Source organism: Arachis hypogaea, chromosome 19 (genome assembly GCF_003086295.3).
Source record: "Arachis hypogaea cultivar Tifrunner chromosome 19, arahy.Tifrunner.gnm2.J5K5, whole genome shotgun sequence".
Classification (NCBI taxonomy): domain Eukaryota; kingdom Viridiplantae; phylum Streptophyta; class Magnoliopsida; order Fabales; family Fabaceae; genus Arachis; species Arachis hypogaea.
The window spans coordinates 93,849,165-93,856,956 of record NC_092054.1 but is presented as its reverse complement, the minus strand read 5'-3'; the positions used below and the strand labels follow the sequence as shown (position 1 = coordinate 93,856,956).

At 41.8% G+C, this 7,792-nt stretch overlaps 1 non-coding gene across 1 annotated transcript; it reads right to left on the bottom strand.

The window, feature by feature from the left end:
• Nucleotides 1-7,410: 7,410 nt before the first annotated feature.
• LOC112780559 (small nucleolar RNA R71) lies at nt 7,411-7,514 on the bottom strand. The gene has a single exon (XR_003191386.1). It is a non-coding gene; the product is annotated as a small nucleolar RNA R71 (small nucleolar RNA).
• Nucleotides 7,515-7,792: the final 278 nt, after the last annotated feature.

Sequence of the window (7,792 nt, the reverse complement as noted above, 5' to 3'; positions counted from 1 at the left end):
CGGTTTTTGAGCTCTTTCCTAGTCTAGAGTTCTCTTCCATGTTGATGTATTTCTTTGTCCGTTCCTGTACCTCGTTCAGAGATGTTGGGTGCTTCTTGGATATTGAGTGGCTAAAAGGTCCTTCTCGTAGGCTATTGATGAGACCCATGATAGCTGCTTCTGTTGGCAGACTTTGTATGTCCAGGCACGCTTTGTTGAATCTTTCCATGTAGTTGCGAAGACTTTCCCGATCTCCTTGCTTGATCCCTAGTAAGCTCGGGGAGTGTTTGGTTTTGTCCTTCTAGATGGAGAATAACAGATTGCATCTGAGGCCTCCATGAGATACATCCTGCTTCTGAAATTGCTAAGATGATGGCTTGGATCCGATGTGCCATCATACGGGGTTATGTCAGGAGCTTTGAAGTCCTTTGGGACTTTAGCTTTTATGATCTCTTTGGTGAATGGGTCTTGATCTTTGTGGGGGCTATCTTGATGACTAAATCGAGCGGTCTTGGTTTTGAGATCGGCTTCGAGCATTAAGAGCTTGTCCTCTAGCTTTCGACATCGTCTTGTTTCTTTCTGAAGGTCTCTTTCGGCTTCCCGTTGCTGTTCAGCTTCTTGTTCCAGCTATTTAAGGCGATTCTGTTGCTCACGGATGGCTTCCAAAATTTCTGTGTTTGGGGGTTGCTTATCTCCCCCGTTTTGAGGTGTGTCTTTGGAGGTGGCGTCCGTGTCTTTGTTTGGCGTTATGTCCACCAAACTAGAGTTGTGATCGTTGTCATGGTCGTCTGCCATGGTGATGGGATGACTTCCAGGTTCCCCGGCAATGGCACCAATGTTCCGAGGGTTACCTGAAACTGTAGGTCGATCTCGGATGAGATTTGTGGTGGTGGCCAGAGCTGTCGTGTCTGACCTGTTGGACTTGGTGGTGCTGCTGATCCTTTGTCACCAGAGGGTGGTGGTACCTGCAAGAGACTCCGATGCTTAAGTTAGCACGTGCTTTAGGCAGGTTTTTAGTAGAATCAGAGTATGAGTTATACCTGGGTGCTCCAGTGTATTTATAGTAGTGTGGAGTGACCTTTCTGGAGATAAGATAGTTATCTTATCTTATCTTATCTTTGAGTGAAGTCATCTTATCTTTAAGGGGAACCGCCTTTATCTTTCTAGGCTTTGGCTGCCTTTAGATTGGGCTGTGTCCCTTTGTTTGGGCCTGCTTGGGCTTCTTATGGCGATTTGGCTGAGCTCTTTGTGAAGAGGTCGGTAATGGGCCAACCTTCCAAGAGGTCGGTCATGGGCCAACCTTCTAAGAGGTCGGCCAACCCGGTCCTTTATAGCTCGAACCAATGTATGAACACTAACCATCTTGATTTCAGCTTCCCTAGGAAAAATTTGAGCCTTGAGTTGTATAAGAGAACCTTTTGGCCCTCTACAAACTCCCTTCTTGATAGCTTTTGATCATGCCATTTCTTTGTTTTCTTTTTATAAATCTTGGCATTTTCATAGGCTTGAATTCTGAATTCATCTAACTCATTGAGCTACAGCAACCTTCTTTCTCCCGTAGCTTGATTATCAAAGTTTAACATCTTTAGAGCCCAAAATGCTCTATGTTCAAGCTCCACTGGTGGATGACAAGCTTTTCCAAACACTAATTGGTATGGAGACATGCCAATAGGTGTCTTAAAAGCTATTCTATAGGCCCATAAAGCATCATCCAACTTCTTAGACCAATCTTTCCTTGAGTTCCCAACAGTCTTCTCAAGGGTCCTTTTGAGTTTGTGGATGGTATGGGGTGGCTAGCTTGTGCTTAACACCATATTTAAGGAGGAAGGTCTCTAGTTGCTTGTTGCAAAAGTTACTTCTCCTATCACTTATAAGAGCTCTTGGAACCCCAAACCGACTAAATATATTTTTTCTCAAGAAGTTGATCACTACTTTGTTGTCATTTGTTGATGTTGCTATGGCCTCTACCCATTTGGACACATAGTCCACAGCCACTAATATGTAATTGTTTGAGTATGAGGGTGGGAAAGGTCCCATGAAGTCAATCCCCCAAACATCAAATAATTCCAACTCCATGATGAATCTTTGTGGCATCTCATTCTTCTTGGGTAGGTTGCCAGCTTTTTGACACTCATTACACCTTGTCACAAACTCCTTTTCATCTTTGAATATAGTAGGCCAAAAGAATCCACACTGCAACACCTTGGCTGCAGTCCTTTCTCCACTAAAGTGCCCTCCATAAGTAGATCCATGGCAATGCCAAAGAACCTCTTGTCCTTTCTCATGAGAGATGCATCTTCTTAGCAGTCCATCAGCACACTTCTTGAAGAGGTAAGGGTCAACCCAAATAAAATGCTTGGCATCATTGATGAGCTTCCTTCTCAAGTGCTTATTGATGTTGGAAGGTAACTCTCCAATGGCCTTGAAATTGGCTATGTCTGCAAACCATGGAGCCTCTTGGAGCATCATCAATTGCTCATCTGGGAAGCTATCATTTACACCAGGGCTGTGTGCTTCATTGTCCATGTGTGGGATCCTTGATAGGTGATCTGCCACCTTATTTTCTGCTCCACTCCTATCGTTGATTTCAATGTTGAACTCTTGGAGTAATAGGATCCATCTGGTCAATCTAGGCTTGGACTGTTGTTTGGTTAGCAAGTATTTGAGAGCTGCATGGTCAGTAAACACAATTACTTTAGAACCAATAAGGTAGGATCTGAATTTATCAAAAGAAAAACTATAGCAAGGAGTTCCTTTTCTGTGGTGGTGCAGTTTCTTTGGGCTTCATTAAGAACCTTGCTAGCATAATAGATGATATGCACTAGCTTGTCTCTCCTTTGTCCTAATACAACACTAATCGCAAAATCTGATGCATCACACATCAGTTCAAAAGGCAAGTCCCAGCTTGGTGGTGCTATAATAGGAGCAAAGGAGAGCTTACTTTTAAGCTCATTAAAAGCTTGCATACATTCTCTATCAAACATGAATGGTACATTAGAGACAAGCAAGTTGCTTAAAGGTTTGGCAATTTTTGAAAAGTCTCTAATGAACCTTCTATAGAAACTAGCATGTCCCAAGAAACTCCTAACTGCTTTGACATTGCAAGGTGGGGGTAATTTTTCAATCACTTCCACCTTGGCTCTATCTACCTATATGCCTTTTTTAGAGATTTTGTGGCCAAGGACTACCCCTTCGGTAACCATAAAATGGCACTTTTCCCAGTTTAAAAATAGGTTAGTCCCTTGGCATCTCTTGAGCACCAAGGCAAGTTGGTGTAAGCAATTAGGAAAGGAGTCACCAAACACTAAAAAAACATCCATGAAAACCTCAGTAAATTTCTCAATCATATAAAAAAAATGGACAGCATACACCTTTGGAATGTGGCAGGTGCGTTGCACAAACCAAAGGGCATGCATCTGTATGCAAAAACACCATAAGGACAGGTGAAAGATGTCTTTTCTTGGTCCTTAGGATCCACTACAATCTGGTTGGGAGCTCCTCTCAAGGCGGCTTGTGCTTGAACTCATCTTGGAACTCCCACCAATGCTTGGTTCTCCATTGTGCCCCAAGATTTCTTATTTGTTGCACCAAGTGTTGATGGAGTTCTTCACAAGCTTGGGCTCCCAAAGTTGATCCTCGTCTTGTGATCTGGGATCCCACACTTTATTTTTACACCCGTCTTGAAGTTGATCATCATTATTAGTCCATCCGGGTGGTGAGTAAGGTGAATTCTCTATGAAGTGCCTAACAATCCTCCTAGACCCATCTAATTGAGCACTATTCCAACCTTGGTATCCAACTCTTGAAGTATCAACCATAATGAGCCTTGATTTGCAACGCCAACCACGAAACATCTTTCTTTTACGCTTCATCCCACAAAGCATCCTAAGTTGACCATCCGTTTCAAGCAAGCCATACACAAGTGGGACAATAAAGCTAATAGAAATGAATTTTACCCACTCAAGTGAAGGAGTAGATGGCAACCTAGGTAAAGAAGCTTCTAAGGGTCTTGACAAAGCGTAACCAACCCCCGTTCTTCTATTTCTAAGGATCTCCACCTCCTCACAAGATCTCTTAATCTCAATCCTTTGCTCAACAATTTTATCTAAGCTTTTTCCCTTACTCAAATCACAAATGGGAGGGTGAGAAAATGTTACCTCCACAACGCTTTCAAATCCAACGGGAGAAGGTTCTTCATGCTCAAAAGATTCTTCACCACTAAGCTTTGATGCTTGGTCTTCATCACCTAGGGAACTCAATTCTTGCTCTATCCCATCCAATTCTTCATATGGAATGTGATGCCAGGGCATCTTGGCCAGTTTCACTGACCTTTTCTTTACTGTTTTTAGGGTAGTTTCATGCATTTCTTTAGGAAATAAGCTAGTTTTGGGTAGATATTCACCTACACCTTGATTCAAGCATACATTGTGCATTTTACATTATTTCATGAGGATTTTGCATGAATATAGTGACAAATTGTATGCTGCATTACCCATGACTTGGACTAGAACTTTGATGCACTCTGTTGCTTAATTTCAGGACAAAAGGAAGCAAGGAAAGGGAGGTAACTTGCAAGGTTAATGAGAAAAGTGATTGCCAATAACACTCTCAAAGCCATCATTGCCCACGTTAAGAGTCACGTTAACTAAGTTAACGTGCACTCTAACGTGGAGAAGGGAAGTTGAGCCAACATTAGTGACACTTAACATTGTGACTAACGTTGGCAAACACTCATGAGTGGCCACGTTAGAGCCCACGTTAACCTAGTTAACGTGACCTCTAACGTTAAAGGGGGAAGAGAAGCCAACGTTAGTGACATTCAACATTGTCACTAACGTTGGCCTAAGGATGCAACACACCACGTTAACTCCCACGTTAACTTGGTTAACGTGGGAGCTAACGTGAGAAGTGAGAGTTGTCGACAACGTTAGTGACACTCAACATTGTCACTAACGTTGGAAGCAATCACACAACCCCCCAAGGAGCCACGGTAACCTCCACATTAACTTAGTTAACGTGGAAGCTAACGATGAGGAATGAATGATGAGCCAACGTTAGTGACACTCAACATTGTCACTAACGTTGGGATGGCTAAGAATGGCCACGTTAACCTAGTTAACGTGGACTCTAACGTGAGATCTAGGGGTACATTGGAACGTTAGTGAAAATGTTAAGTGTCACTAACGTTCTCAAAGTTTGGCAAGGCCACATTAACCTAGTTCAAATAGGGGCACACTGGAACGTTAGTGACAATGTTGAGTGTCACTAATGTTCTCGAAGTTTGGCAAGGCCACGTTAGAAGCCACGTTAACCTAGTTAACGTGGGCTCTAACGTGAGGCAAAGGGGTACATTGGAACGTTAGTGAAAATGTTGAGTGTCACTAACGTTCTCGAACTTATACTTTCACTAAATGTTAACACCCCTAATGCCCTGAGCTAAAGTCTCTGCCCACTTAGCACTTTCTCTCTGCAAGTAAAGCCAAGCCCAAATGAAGAAAAGAACTGCTTCAAACTCAAGATCCAAAGGCCCAAGACTTGAAGAGCAAACTAGAAGCTAAGAAGAGTAGTATATATAGGAGTAGCTTTGAATTGAAAGGGAGTTCTAAAAGTTGGAAAAAGAGAATTACTCTCTGTATTTTACTTTTCTCTGCAATTTCTAGTTCTATGATGTATTCTCCATCTTTATTTTCATTTTCAAGAGCTATGAACAACTAAACCCCTTTCATTGGGTTAAGGAGCTCTGTTGTAATTTGATGGATCAATACTAATTTTCATTATTCTTCTTCTATCTTTTCTCTTGATTTTACTTGAAAGCTTTCGATCTTCATCCCATTGAGTAGTTATCTTGGAAGAGAAGCTATTCAAACTTGGATCTCTTTTGAACCTTGAAAGAGGAATGAAGAGATCAAGCTAGAAATGCTTTCTCATGCTGGACCAAATTGGGTTTGGATGGGTATGTGACTATAACCCTCTCAATACTTGATTTGGGAAATGCATGTGGTATAATCAGTGACCATACTTCATCTCTTCTCATGAGCAATTGACCAAGGAATTGGCTATTGATCAAGATTTGAGAGATTGAATTGCAAGAAATTGTAATTCAATCACTTAAGATTGCCAAGGGGATCAATGAGTGCATTGATTGAGGAAGAGATGAAAATGAACTTGATCCGGAGAATTGCAACATCTCCTAAGCCCAATGAACTCCCCATCTCTGATCTTACCCATTCTCTTTAATTTCTGCCATTTACTTTTATGAGCAAATCCCCCATTCCCATTTATAATTTTGCAATTTATTTTCAGTCATTTACTTCCAGTCCTTTAATTCTAGCATTTACTTTTCTGTTATTTACATTCCCGCCATTTTATTTTCTGCAACTCTCAACCCAAATTCTAGATTCGCTCAACTAGAACATTCTTCTAATTAAAGTTGCTTGATCAATCAATCCCTGAGTGATTCGACCTCACTCTATTGTGAGTTTTTACTTGACGACAAATTCGGTACACTTGCCGAAAGGAGATTTGTTGAGAGACAAGTTTTCCGTGCATCAAGTTTATGGTGCCATTGCCGGGGATTGATTGTGCATCAACAATGATTAAATTGGAAGATCACTAGATTGAGCATTTTTATTTTTGTGAATTTCATTTTCTGTTTGAGTAATTTACTTTTTGTTTTCGTTAAACTTCTTCCCTTCCCCCTCTACTCTGTTGTTTTACTTTGTTATTTTCAATTCTGTTTGCTAACCCACTAACTGTTCGATATATTGCATAACCCACAACTAACAGTAATTCTGACACAAATACTTTCTGCACCTATCTTTTCTTGCTTGCACTTGATGGTTGTATGACAGGGAGAAGAACCGGGGCTTCAACTTCCTTCGATTCTGAACCTGAGAGGACCTTCCTTAGATTAAGGAGGGAGGCAAGAGGAAAGAAAGTGGTTGGTGCTGAGGAAGAAGAGGAATTCTTTGAAACAAACATGGAAGACAACATGGAAAACCATCATGAAGAAGAGGATCACAACCATGGGGAGGAGGTAGAGCAAATCATGCTGGAGAGGATAGAAGAGTTTTGGGCTCTTACATCAATCCAAACCCAGGCAATTGTGGAAGTAGCATCCAAAAGCCAACAATCCATGCCAACAACTTTGAACTTAAACCACAGCTCATCACCCTTGTTCAGAACAACTGCTCGTTTGGAGGAGGTGTTCAAGAAGATCCCAATCAACATTTGACCACCTTCCTGAGAATATGTGACACAGTAAAGTCTAATGGTGTTCACCCTGACGCCTATAGACTGCTCCTATTTCCATTCTCACTTAGGGACAAAGCAGCCAAGTGGCTGGAATCCTTCCCAAGGGAAAGCTTGACAACTTGGGAAGACGTGGTGAACAAATTTTTAGCAAGATTTTACCCTCCTCAACGAATCAATAGGCTGAGAGCTGAGGTCCAAACTTTCAGGCAACAAGATGGTGAGACTCTATATGAAGCATGGGAGACGTTCAAGGACTTAACAAGGAGGTGTCCACCTGACATGTTCAACGAATGGGTGCAGCTACACATTTTCTATGAAGGACTCTCTTATGAGTCAAAGAAGGCCGTAGACCATTCATCCGGAGGATCTTTGAACAAGAAGAAGACTATTGAGGAAGCCATAGATGTTATTGAAACAGTAGCAGAGAACGACTACTTCTATGCTTCCGAAAGAGGGAACACAAGAGGAGTAATGGAGCTAAACAATGTAGATGCTCTGTTGGCCCAAAACAAGCTCATTACCCAGCAGCTGGCTGGCCTCACCAGAAGATGGAGATGAA